The sequence below is a fragment of the Lethenteron reissneri genome, chromosome 21 (assembly GCF_015708825.2).
Source record: "Lethenteron reissneri isolate LAM-NWPU_2019-01 chromosome 21, ASM1570882v1, whole genome shotgun sequence".
Taxonomy (NCBI): Eukaryota; Metazoa; Chordata; class Hyperoartia; order Petromyzontiformes; family Petromyzontidae; genus Lethenteron; species Lethenteron reissneri.
The window spans coordinates 18,318,956-18,333,350 of record NC_083799.1 but is presented as its reverse complement, the minus strand read 5'-3'; positions in this window follow the sequence as shown (position 1 = coordinate 18,333,350).

Genomic DNA, 14,395 nt, shown 5'->3' with positions numbered 1-14,395 from the left:
GCAGATTCTTAGATGCGGCCGCGCATCGAGGCATTGTTCGTCCACAACGGAATGCAGCTTTTACATTTTTTTTCGTAAAAAGTGTGAAGTACACAATTTTTTTTTTAACTACATTTATTTGGCCAATCTTTAATTCTAGATTTGAAGCTTTCGTGACTGCAAGGAATCATATTCTTAGGTTTTTTCGGTAAAGTCACGTAGGTAAAACATCAAAATTAATGAAATAAAATAAAATAAAACAAAAATCACTCTCTTGGCCAATCTTATTTGACAGACAACTATTACAGGTTTACCATGTTAGTGGTTGTCTCCTTGTCACAGGTTGAGTCCCAAACAGTACCTCTCCATAACAAGGCTCACCCTCTTAAGCCTCACCTTACCATAAGAATAAAAAGTGTGCTGTACTTGGCCCTTCCCCCCCCCCACTCACCAACCATTATATAAACGGAGTGGTAGCTCTTGCAATCTCTCATTTACTTGATGCAGCTGTCGTGGCTGCGACGGTACCACCTGAAGACGGAAGCTTGTGTTGCCTCCGAAACGTCGTGATTTTTATTTTATTTTACTTTTATTTATTTTAATGTTTTTACCTACGTGACTTTACCGAAAAAAACCTAAGAATACACAATTTTTTTTAAATAGCCACAATACACGGGCACGTGGTCAGACGGAGTGATAATAATGAATCGATGGACTGGGACTTGTGACCAGGAGTGGCAGCCAGAACACGACGGAGTGAGTAGACAGCAGTTGCTTGGGACGTCCTTCATCCAGCAGTGGAGTGACCATTGCATGATGATGCTTTATACGTATATTTGTGTATATGCGGTACAGATAAAGCATCATCATAAATATATTTAAAAAACCAGAGAGGGAAGACTTATAGGGAGCGGAATACGCACAGGGGAACGAGACAGACAAAAATTGTTGGTATAAAGGAAAGAATGCAGACAATTCTTGTATATTTCATGGTCAATTGTTGCAAATTTAATGGGTAATTATAATAAATAGAACCGTCCCTAGCGTATGGCGAATCGGGCGACTGCCCCGGGCCCCACGCTTTGGGGGTGGTGCCCTGCGCTTCGACACCACGCTGGTGTCAGATGTAATACTTCCGGTTTAGTTTGATGGCGTCGGGGACCCCACACAGTGGGATGTACCCCGGGCCCAGCACCCCCTGGAGTTGCACCTGAGTCTCCCACGCTCTCCAACTAAACTACAAACGAAACGTTTTATTTTATATTACCAGGTTAGGCCCACTGAGCTATGTAACTCCTCTTTTTTTTTCAGAAGCCACCAATGATAGCTCAACGAAGCGGCTTATTGCGTGGAATTGTTTAGCAGCCAAATATTCTAGTCGCGTGTTTCTAAATCTGGAGGGAAACAAACGGGAGGACCAGGTGAGTAGTTAACGACCTCTCCCGGTATGCATGAGACCATGGGTTCGATCCCGACCCTGACGCCTGCTGCTGTATATTTGGAGTTTGCGTGTCTCTCCCCGTGGTCGCGTGGATTTTTCTCCGGGGCTTCCGGTTGTACCCTCCACATTTAGAAACACGCGTTTGGAGTATTTTGCCGCTAAAAAATATTTCCACGTGAAATGCCATTTCGTTAAGCCATCGTTTTTGACCGGGCCGCCTCTGAAACGGAGCTATACAGCTGAGTGAGCCTTGCCCGGTAAAATATATGGTTTCAAAAACACCATCAACAGCAATCTTTTAGAGAGACACACATGGGCGAAGGAATGAAGGAGGAAGGACGGAGGAAGGACGGATGAAGGAATGAGGAGGAAGGAGGAGGAGCCAGGATCAGTGCTGCTTCCGGCATCGCCGCTACCCCCGCGATCTGTGATCGCATCTCCCGTAGCCGCGTGCGCTTTGTGTGATGGCATTGGGTCACCGGGGGCTAATGGGCAAACAGCCTCGGGCAGAGAGGGGGTGATGCGGGGGGGGGGGGGGGTGATGCGTGGGGGGGGGGGTGAGCGCTGTGGTGGGAGGGGTCAGGTGGGTGGGGGTCGGCTCTGGGGGGTGGACAACAAGTGTCTTGGCGAGTGAGAGAGCGAGCGAGCGAGCGAGCCGGGTCACAAAGCCACAGATTACTCAGAGCAGGTGACCCAGAGGTCAACTGGTGGCGCCCCTGACCTTCACGCCCGCCGCCGCCTGCCCCCTTTGCAAGAGGCGGCTGCCGGAGAACGCGCGTGGAGTTTTCTTGTCCGCGGAGTCGAGAGAAGGGATGGACCGGGGCAGGAGGAGGGAGGAGCGGCGATCTGGGATCGCACGAGTGGAAGAGACACTGAATACAGATGCACGGGTTGGTTGTCGTGTGGTACCAGGGGTGGAAACTTATGGGGAGCGGTGGTGCAACGGTTAGCGCGCTGCACGACGAACCCGACGACCCGAGTTTGATTCCCGCTCTGGGCCAGCACCCAGTGATCGTAATCTGAATCGGTCGTTGGCCTCTACTAGGTCGACTCAGCCTCAAATGAGTACCTGGTGCGATGTGTAAACATCGCCACTGGGGAGACAAAGGCGGTCGGGCGTGGTGCTGGCCACCCACCCCCTCGTGTGCCGTTGCGGCCTTCATAAGTGCTCGCTAACAGCACTTGCCCCAACAGTCTGCTAAGGCTATACGGGGGATCTTTGTCTTAGGGACGACGATTCTGTAGCCTTATAGCGCGTTTATATAACACGTCATGGTGTACGTGGAATGCTCTTGCCCATAATATCCGGCTACGGCAAAAACATTCGCTTAAAATGGCAAACCCTGTTGACTTAAAACTTTCGTGACTGCAGGAATTCATATTCTTGGTTCTTTCGGTAAAGTCACGCAGATAGAAAATAAATGCAACCAGTCGCATTTGGAGGAGTGCCCCCTCTTTTCTCTCCGCCTGATGAAGGCCGCTTGTGTTGCGATCGAAACGTCGTGGGTTTTTGCTTTTATTTTTAATTGTAATCATTGTTTTTACTTTTTTAAATTTAAATGTTCTATCCCCTTGACTTTACCGAAAGAACCAAGCATATGAAACCCTGTTGAGTGTACCCTTGCGTAGTATAGTGACTAACTCACATGTGACAAGAGGCACAATATGGCTCAGGAGCTCAATATCCAATGTCGTGGTCCGCTCGCTACGAGATGCGTTGAGCAGTTGTTAGTTCACGGAGCAATATTGCCGTTCCTCCTCCGTTAGAGGTGCACATACTCCAGCCATTTACGATTCATGGCTCCATCCTATTGGTGGCATCGTGGCCGCGGTCGCACTTTCGCTGCTTGTTGTCTTGACATTTTCATGACCCTGCCGATGAAACTCAAATAGTCAAATAGTCAAGGCAAGGTCCGGAGGTTCGTCCGCTTGTACGAAATATTTCTGGACACTGTCGGTGCGCAAAAGAGCTTCACGGCACATCGGATTCCTCCAGAAAATATTTATAAATATTCATACTTTGATTTACAGGCGGAGATATACGCTCTTTGTGTGTGTGTGGGTATGTGTGTGTATTTTTGTGACCTCCTTGCCAGCGGGCGTTCGACACTTCACGTGGCCTCAAGGTGCACATGGCCTGGCACAAGCGTCGTGGTGATGTCACCGCCACTTAGTGGCGAATGGCGGTTGTTGTTGTTGTTGTTGTATATTTGTTGTGTCACCACGAATGCAACGCGGAATAACCGAAATTAATCTTTGTGTCCGTCCTTCTCCACCCCGGTTGCGCCCCGAGCATTCACAGCTGATTATTCCATGGGGGGGTCGTCGTCCCCCCCCTCCACCCCGCCAGCCCCCACCACCCCCCCAGGGCACATCGCCCCCATGCCACACTTTGATTGTCAGCGGTAATTACACGTTGCCAATACTTGCTGACGTGTCGTGTTTGTGCATGTGAGCTGCTTCTCGCGTGGGTCTTCACCCACCGAGCGTGTTTTAATTAAGACTTAGAGAGAGAGACAGAGACACGAAGAGAGAGAGGGAGAGAAAGATACTGAGAGATACATATTGACAGGTTTACCGTACGCGTAGAGAGACATACAAAGAGAAAACCCTTAAAGACACAGCGACACTGAGAAAGGCTGACATAGGAGGTAGACAATATATCGAGAGAGAAAAACAAGAATAGATACGGCGAGTCACACACACACACAAAGATAAATATACACACGCAGATTAAAAAAAAATAACCTGTAAAAACAAAGTTTTTCACTATAAATCCTTAATATGCGTGGCGGCTAGAGTCCTCTCGTCCTCTGGCTTGAGATGGCTGCCACCTATGGGTCAGATGATTGCCTGCCACCATTAAGCAATTGGTAATTAAATATAATTTATTTTTTCCTAAAAAGTGTAAAATTTTGGATTTTTTTTCACGAAAATAAATTGTCACGCACAACGAGTCTGTGTGCAAAATGTCAGCTCGATTGGATCACGGGAAGTGGGTTAAAAAACGACCGAAAGATTTGCACGGTCGTAAGCGCGCAAGCAAGCAAGTAAGCAAGCAAGTGAACTTAATATAAAGGATTTTTAAAAGACAGAGATGCAGACACGTGGCGAGACCAGCAGAGACACACACATGGAGAAAGGCATGGGCGCACGCATGCACACGTGCATCCATGCACACAGGAAAACACTTATGTATATGTGCACACAAACGTGTACAAAGCGAAAGATACCCCTAGAGTATGAACAGACTTTTGGGGCAGGTGCTGTTAGCGAGCACCTATCAAGGCCGGCACGGCACACGAGCGGGTGGGTGGCCAGCACCACGCCCGGCCGCCTTTGTCTCCCAAGTGGCGATGTTTACGCACCGCACCAGGTACTCATTTTAGGCTGGGTCGACCTATGGGAGACCCAGGACCGGATCAGATAATCGTCACCCGGTGTTGGCCGCCAACGGGGATCGAACTCGTGTCGTAGGGTTCGCAACGCAGCGCGGTTACCACACGTGCACACACAGGTGCACACACACGTGCACACACACACATGCACACACACACACACGTGCACACACACACACACGTGCACACACACACATGCACACACACACACACGTGCACACACATGTGCACACACGTGCAAACACACACACGCGCACACACACACGTACACACACACGTGCACACACACGTGCACACACACGTGCACACACACACGTGCACACACACGTGCACACACACACGTACACACACACACATGCACACACACACGTGCACACACGTGCACATACACACGTGCACACACACGTGCACACACAGTGCACGCACACACACACGTGCACACACACACGTGCACACACGCACGTGCACCCCTGCCAAGCTTCTGGCTGTCATAAACGAGAATAAATGATTTGCAGGTTTCGCATCCAAGCCAGCCCGGTGAATGATCAAATTCCCATGAAAATATAGAAATTAATAAATAAAACCAAGGAGTCTACGTGAATATTCGGTGCCGTAGTAGGAGCGCAATTTTTTTATTTAATATTTTTTTCTTGCCCAGGATACCAATGCCCTCCAGAGGACGCATGACTTATACCAGACGCGGGCAGGAATGCAGGGGCACCTTGTGAAACTGGACTGGGAGCCCCTTTTCTTTTTAAAATAAATATATTTCATGTTTCTAAATTATTTCTCGCGGACTGTATCCGTAGGCTGCGCCATCATCACAGACAGACGTCGTTAACGCCGCACAGATGTCAGGCAATGCGCTGCCCACGTTGGCTTTGGCCAGATGCCCCCTCCCCCCGCCACCCCCCCCACTGCTGTCTTCCCAAGTGCGGAGTCAGACGAGTGAACGTGGGTGCCATGCATGGCGAACCCTGCTTGCATTCCACCTAGTTACCCATCTCGGCGTGGAAAATTGAAAAAAAAAACATCAGAGCGTGTGACTTATATACTGCCATTGTCATTTACCTTATTGGTCCGGGAAAACCCGCACTGAGTCGCAGGACTAATTTGCAGGAGGGTCTTGCCGCGGCTGCTACTTTGTTTTAACGATGCATTCACGTTAGGGGCCTTTCGGCCAATTAATGATCGCGAGCTGTGTTTATTATTCAGGTGACAACAACAAGATGGAAACAGACGGCGATCATCTTCTTGGTTCTTTCGGTAAAGTCACGTAGAATGGAAATAATGAAATAATAAAAATAAAACATAATAAAATAATTCTCACGACGTTTCGGCCGCAACGCAAGGAGCCGTCCTCAGGTGGAGAACAGGTCTGTCGGGGAGACAGCGTCTGAATGTGCACACACACGTACACACACACAGACCTGTTCTCCACCTGAGGACGGCTGCTTGCGTTGTGGCCGAAACGTCGTGAGAATTGTTTTATTATGTTTTATTTTTATTACTTCCCTTCTACGTGACTTTACCGAAAGAACCAAGAAGATGAATCCCTGCAGTCACGGGGTCACCTCATCGAGACCCACCCGCGAGCAGTAGAGGGCAGATCCACAACAACATCGGTGTGGAACCTCATTTGCCGGTAAAAAATATGATAATTGTTTTTTACCCTTGTATCTGGCAACAAAACTGACACCTTTTTTTACAAAAAGTCATGTTAACATAGACCACAATACCTGCAGTCATAATGCAAACAAAAAACACAACTCTGATAATGTATGCACTGTCCTTGAAGTTGATTGGTCCACACCCGAGACAGCTTTCCTTAGAGCCTAGTCTCACATGGGTTGGACCAGATGACGCCAAAAGGCGCACAACTCAAAGACAATGCACCATCAGAGTATGAGAGCTCGGGGCAAGCATCTACACTATGGGAACCTCATTTTCCAGTAAAAATATGATAATTGTTTTTTTACCCTTATATCTGGCAACAAAACTGACACCTTTTTTACAAGCAGTCATGTTTGCATAGACCAGATTCCAAAGAACACAGGATGAGATGTTACTATCCTTTGTGCAAGCACTTCCAAGAGTTCATGAACAGTGAGTCTGGTGAAATTTGGGGAGCGCATCGTCAGTAGTGACCCTTTGGTTCCTAGGGTGTTTCGGCCTTTCATACTATACACAATACCTGCAGTTATAATGCAAACAAAAAACACAACTCTGATAATGTATGCACTGTCCTTGAAGTTGATTGGTCCACACCCGAGACAGCTTTCCTTAGAGCCTAGTCTCACATGGGTAGTCACATGGGTAGTCACATGGGTAGTCTCACATGGGTTGGACCAGATGACATCTGTGTGTGCGGTGATCCAGCGACCCTCGTTGCTGCATTACAGGGCTATGATGAAGCCAGTTCGTCTGAAGTCGTCTGGTTTGATGCCTTAACACGACAGCAGTGGATAGATCACAGCAGTCGACGACGATGACGATGATGAACGTCACGTGCGTGGTTTTGTAGAGTTTGCTGCGAGTTGCAGAAAAAGTACAACAGCAACACAACTTATCTCGCCGCACAAACGAGCATTGATTGGAAGGCGCGCTCCTAATTATCACTGCCAAACTTCGAGTTAGGAGACAGAGAGATTCAAATGCGGCAAAACGACACGCAGACACACAGAGAAGGGGGGGGGGGGGCACAGAGACACCGATGTGCCCCCCAGTATCTCAGACACACAGAGAGGGGGGCACACAGAGACACGAAGTGCCCCCCAGAGTCTCAGACTCACAGAGAGGGGGGCACACAGAGACACCGATGTGCCCCCCAGTGTCTCAGACTCACAGAGAGGGGGTCACACAGAGACACGAGGTGCCCCCCAGTGTCTCAGACACACAGAGAGGGGGGGCACACAGAGACACGAAGTGCCCCCCAGTGTCTCAGACACACAGAGAGGGGGGGGGGTCACACAGAGACACGATGTTCCCCCCAGTGTCTCAGACTCACAGAGAGGGGGGCACAGAGACACGAAGTGCCCCCCAGTGTCTCAGACACACAGAGAGGGGGGGCACAGACACGAAGTGCCCCCCAGTGTCTCAGACTCACAGAGAGGGGGGCACAGAGACACGAAGTGCCCCCCAGTGTCTCAGACACACAGAGAGGGGGGCACAGAGACACGAGGTGCCCCCCAGTGTCTCAGACACACAGAGAGGGGGGCACAGAGACACGAGGTGCCCTCCAGTGTCTCAGACTCACAGAGAGGGGGGGGCACAGACACGAAGTGCCCCCCAGTGTCTCAGACTCACAGAGAGGGGGGGGCACAGACACGAAGTGCCCCCCAGTGTCTCAGACTCACAGAGAGGGGGGCACAGAGACACGAAGTGCCCCCCAGTGTCTCAGACACACAGAGAGGGGGGCACAGAGACACGAGGTGCCCCCCAGTGTCTCAGACTCACAGAGAGGGGGGCACAGAGACACGAGGTGCCCCCCAGTGTCTCAGACTCACAGAGAGGGGGGCACAGAGACACGAGGTGCCCTCCAGTGTCTCAGACACACAGAGAGGGGGGCACAGAGACACGAGGTGCCCCCCAGTGTCTCAGACACACAGAGAGGGGGGCACAGAGACACGAGGTGCCCCCTAGTGTCTCAGACTCACAGAGAGGGGGGCACAGAGACACGAGGTGCCCCCCAGTGTCTCAGACACACAGAGAGGGGGGGGGCACAGAGACACGAGGTGCCCCCCAGTGTCTCAGACACACAGAGAGGGGGGCACACAGAGACACGAGGTGCCCCCCAGTGTCTCAGACACACAGAGAGGGGGGGGCACAGAGACACGAGGTGCCCCCCAGTGTCTCAGACACACAGAGAGGGGGGCACAGAGACACGACGTGCCCCCCAGTGTCTCAGACACACAGAGAGGGGGGCACAGAGACACGAGGTGCCCCCCAGTGTCTCAGACACACAGAGAGGGGGGGGCACAGAGACACGAAGTGCCCCCCAGTGTCTCAGACACACAGAGAGGGGGGGGGGTCACACAGAGGCACGATGTATCCACCAGCGTTGCGAGATCGCTAACCCTGGCGCACGGAGACCACCCCATCGGCACGAAATTAGTACCGACAGCCACAAGTGATCGAAAGCCTCCTAATAAGCTGCTCGTTTCTGAGCGCGCGCGTGTGTGTGTGCGTGTGAGAGAGAGAGAGAGGAGTTGGTGGAAAAAGAATTAGAGAGAGAGAGGCTGGGGGGAGAGAGAGCGAGAGAGCTGTGGCCGGACGTGTGAAATTAGAGACGCTCTCAAAATTAAGTGATTGCTACCACGCGCTCGCTCGCTCGCTCGGCGGCGGCGGCACAAAGTCGCCTTATAAACCCGTCCGACGCGAGTCGCCCTAATCGGCCGGACGAGAGGAAGCAATTTTCTGGCTGAGGTCACTTTAATCCCCCCCCCTTCTACCCCCCCCCCCCACTCCCTTCCCCCCCCCAAAAAAAAATCCCATTTCGTCCGTCACTCACGGAGTGAACTCTTCGCTTCCGAGATTTCACGAGGTACCCGACCACGGTGCAAAGCAGCGGCGGCGGTAACCACTTCCATTCCCTGACCCCCCCCCCACAGAGAGAGAGAGAGGGGATAAAGAGGATGGGGGGTGTAGACCTGGGACCCGTGGACCCCCATCAAACGGGCACGGCTCTTATTGGACATGGTCGGGTTCGTTTCAAGCGAGGCACGCGGCTTCCTTTCAACTCGCTCTCTGTTTGCGGCCACGGTTGAAGGGTGTGGCAGTCGGTGTCTGTGTGTGTGTCGGTGTGTGTGTCTGTGTGTGTCTGTGTGTGTGTCTGTGTGTGTGTCTGTCTGTCTGTGTGTGTCTGTGTGTGTGTCGGTGTGTGTGTGTCTGTGTGTGTGTCGGTGTGTGTGTGTCGGTGTGTGTGTGTCGGTGTGTGTGTCTGTGTGTGTGTGTCTGTGTGTGTGTCTGTGTGTGTGTGTCTGTTTGTGTGTCTGTGTGTGTGTGTCGGTGTGTGTGTGTGTGTCGGTGTGTGTGTGTCTGTGTATGTGTCTGTGTGTGTGTCGGTGTGTGTGTGTGTCTGTGTGTGTCGGTGTGTGTGTGGTGGGGAGCGGTAGTGTTAGAGGTTAGCGCGCTGCGCTACGAACCTAGCGACCGGGGTTCGATTCCCGCTCACGGCCAGAATCGGTGACGATTATCTAAACCGGTCCTGGGCCTCTCCCTAGGTCGACTCAGCCTCAAATGAGTACCTAGGTGCGGTGTGAAAATATTGCCAATTGGGGAGACAAAGGCGGCCGGGCGTGGTGTTGGCCACTCACCCCCTCGTGTGCCCTTTTGGCCTTCATAGGTGCAACTCGCTAACAGCACTTGCCCCAACAGTTTGTGCAGGCTATACGGGGGATCTTTGTCTTTGTCTTTGTTTCCTGTGTATGTGTGTATTTGGGGGGGGGGGGTAGAGTTTAGCGCATTTCGCTACGGCGATCCGAGTTCGATTTCCACTTGAAGAATCTAAACCGGTCCTGTCTCCGCTCCCCCCTTTCTAGGTCGACTCAGCTTGAAATGAATACAAATTACGCTCGACTACAGAATGCAGTCGGCAGCCGCGCGCAGGCTAAGCGAGCAACGGGGGAACGGGGGGGGGGGGGGGGCAACAGACGGCAGGAAAGGGAGGAGGAGGAGGAGGGGGGGCTGTGGGGTGGTGGTAACGTGGGGGAGGGGTAGAGGGTGGGGGGTTTGGAGCTGCTGAGGGCGAGTGGCTAAATGTGCCCAATTTGCTGGGTCAGCGCTGAGCAGCCAACACTCGCACGCGCCCTTCACGTTGAGCGGATGGCCGCGGTGCATGCTGGGCTCGCTCGGCTCGTGTCCTCAGTCAACGCGGTCTGGCGCTCTCCAATTGACACCCGCGGTTCACGATGCGATGTGACGATGGCGATGATCGTGATGATTGTCGCGCACGCAGGCACACACCACACCCCCCCTCTCTTTCTCACAGTTGCTGCTCAATCCACTGCTGGATGAGAGTGTCACCGTCGCAAACTTTCGGGTCGTCAAGATTATTTTTCAAACTGCGTTTCGAGACGTTTCGAAAATTCGCATCACTGCGCAAACCTTCGTGTCACATCCACGACGCATTCAGAGATGTACAGGGTGGCCCAACAGCCACAATAAGAATGTGATTTTTTCTCTGGAGGAATCCGATGAGCTATTAGACTCTTTTTTTCACAGATGTCCAGTAGTTTCACAGATTACTCTTTGGTTCTTTCGGTAAAGTCACGTATAAAGATAAAATAATAAATTAAATATCTTTATACGTGACTTTACCGAAAGAACCAAAGAGTAATTCCTGCAGTCACGAAAGCTCCAAATTAAGAGTTTCACAGATGTTCAGCAGACAGGTAAGAATTATTTCATGTTTATGTGGAATGTCCAACACTGGCATCAGAGAGCCAGTGGCGGTATTACAGTACCTACTGAAGTTATCATAATAAATTGCTATTTAAATTTGTGAAATAAAGATTACCATCTGTATTATTTGCGCGTTGAGCGATGTCCCAATTGAAGCTCTCATATTTATCATACGCAATAAATGACGCTCTCAGGAACTCATCTCCATATATACGATTGTATAATGACCTCAATTAGCACTGATTCGATTAGCGCTCAGTTTTTGCCAGGAACGCATCTTGAGCACTAAGCGAGGTCAGCCTGTATTTTTTTTACGATGTGGGGTGTTCCCATTATTTGGAAATTATAGAATCAGGATCATCAGCGAGATGTGAACTAGCTCGTCTGGTATACAAGCTGGATTCGATCCCGACCCTGACGCCTGTTCGCATGTTTTCCCCGTGGTCGAGTGGATTTTCCTCCGTGTCCTCCGGGTTTTCCCCTCCACATTTAGAAACACGCGTTTAGACTATTTCGCTGCTATACATTTCCACACGAGCCACTTCGCCGAGGCATCGTTTGTGGCCAGGTCGTTTCTGAACAAAAAGCTGCATAATTTCGATTTAAAGCTTTCGTGACTGCAGGGAGACGCTGTCTCCCCTGAGGACGGCTGCTTGCGTTGTGGCCGAAACGTCGTGAGAATTATTTTATAATGTTTTATTTTATTATTTTATTATTTCCATTCTACGCGACTTTACCGAAAGAACCAAGAAGAAGAGCTGCATAGCTCAGTGGGGTCTTCCGTGGTTAAAAAGCAAAAGTCGTTTATTTAGACTGGAATCGATCAGAGCTTTGAGGCTTTTCTCAACCCTTGATCAATTTCGGCCTTTTATTCTGCAGGTCGCGTCGCTGTTGATCGTGGGTCCAGGTGGAGGGCATTGTTTTCTGTGTCCCTTTTAAATGCTAAGCCGGGTTGGGGGGGGGGCAATGCCCGGGGCTTTGATGCGGCAACGATTTCCGCCTTTCGCCCCCCCTCCCCCGCGTCTCCTGACCACGCGCGCGGTGGGTGGGAGGGAGGGCTGGGAAATTCAGAGACACCCACCCAACCCAAGCCTGGCCGCCTCTCTGATGCCGCCTTCTCACGAACCACTTGAATGAAAAAAGAAAGGAAGCGTGCCGATCCGGTGGGGTGGTTCGGCGTCTTGGATCTGGGCCCAGTCCAACGCCGCCCGGCGATAGTGAGTGAAGTGGGGGGTGGGGGGGAGCTCACAGCGGGACTCGAGGTTCCATTGACTGAGGGGGGGGGGGGGGTCCTGTACCCAAAGGGGATCGTTCCCGATGAGATGGAGCCCTGGCTGCAGTGGTGCCGGTGATGTGCGCCAGGCAGGAAGATCATCTCGCGCGCCGAGCAGAGGCTCGAGGAGACGTGCAGCGTTTTTCCCCGCATCGGTGCCATCGATACCAGGAGCGTGTGCGTGTGTGTGCGTGTGTGTGCGTGTGTGTGTGTGCGTGCGTGTGTGCGTGTGTGTGCGTGCGTGTGTGCGTGTGTGTGCGTGTGTGTGTGTGTGTGCGTGTGTGTGCGTGTGTGTGTGTGTGCGTGTGTGCGTGTGTGTGGGTGTGTGCGTGTGTGCGTATGTGCGTGCGTGTGTGTGTGTGCGTGTGTGTGTGCGTGCGTGTGTGCGTGTGTGTGGGTGTGTGCGTGTGTGTGCGTGTGAATGTGTGCGTGTGTGCGTGCGTGTGTGTGTGTGTGCGTGTGTGCGTGTGTGTGAGTGCGTGTGTGTGCGCGTGTGTGTGTGCGTGTGTGTGTGTGCGTGTGAATGTGTGCGTGTGTGCGTGCGTGTGTGTGTGTGTGCGCGTGTGTGCGTGCGTGTGCGTGTGTGTGAGTGCGTGTGTGTGTGCGTGTGTGTGGGTGTGTGCGTGCGTGTGTGTGCGTGTGAATGTGTGCGTGTGTGTGTGCGTGGGTGCGTGTGTGCGTGCATGTGAATGTGTGCATATGCGCGTGTGTGTGGGGAGCGGTAATGCAACGGTTAGCGCGTTGCGCTACGTACTCGGCAACCCGAGTTCGATTCCCGCTTACAATCAACATCGGTGACGATTATCTGAACCGGTCCTGGCCCTCCCCTAAGTCGACTCAGCCTCGATTGAGTACCTGGTGCGGTGTGTAAACATCGCCGTTGGGGGAGGCAAAGGCGGCCGGGCGTGGTGCTGCCTACCCATCCCCTCGTGTGCCGTGCCGCCCGTCATTAGTGCTACAGGCTAACGGCACTTGCCCCAACAGTCCGTTGAGGCTATTCAGGGGGAGTGGGGGTCTTTGTCTTTGTGTATGAGAGAGCGGTGAGGAGCGGAGGGGTGGGTGAGAGGAAGAGATGGAATGGAGAGAGCGGTGGGGGTGGGAGATTGTAAGAAGTGTCGAGGGAGAAGGGGGCAGGGAGAGAAAAGGCGAGAAATGGTGAAGTGTCGAGGAGAAGAGAGAGAGGGGGGAAGAGAGAGAGAGGGGGAGACGACAGTGTATGGAGAGAGAGAGTGAGTGTGAGATAGCAGAGTATTTCGGAGATGTCGCGAAAGGGAGATATGAGGGTGAGAGAGGAGGAAGATAGCTGGAGATATATCGAGGGATAGAGAGAGGGGAGTGTTCAGATGTAGCAAAGAGTGGAGAGAGACTTTGACTTTAAAACAACTTTTATTGCCGCCAGCAGCAACAGCACTGGAGGCGATTCCGATATGAAATACACAAAGTCACCAGCAAACAAATAAAAATAAACGCTACAAATCCACGCGCCGTGGCACTAAAAGCACCGTGCAATACACTGAATAAAAGCCACGTGGTGGTGGTGGTGGTTGTGGTGGTGGTTGTGGTGGTGGTTGTGGTGGTTGTGGTGGTGGTGGTTGTGGTGGTGGTGGTGATGGTGGTGGTTGTGGTGGTGGTGGTTGTGGTGGTGGTGGTCATCGCGCACGCCACGGTGACGAGCGAGCGCTTCAGAAGGTGAACACGAGGGTGCCCTCCACGCTGGTACAGAGAGCGGCTTTTCCGGCTCCCCAGCGTTCGAAGAAGACGTGCACATCACCGACATGTGTGTGGTACGCGTGCTCCAGCCGGAGGGGGGTGGGGGGTAAGAGAGAGGTGTCGAGAAGGGGAGTTAAAAGAGGGGGCAGAGGTGTCAAGAAATATCGAGAGAGATGAGAGAGAGAGAGAGAG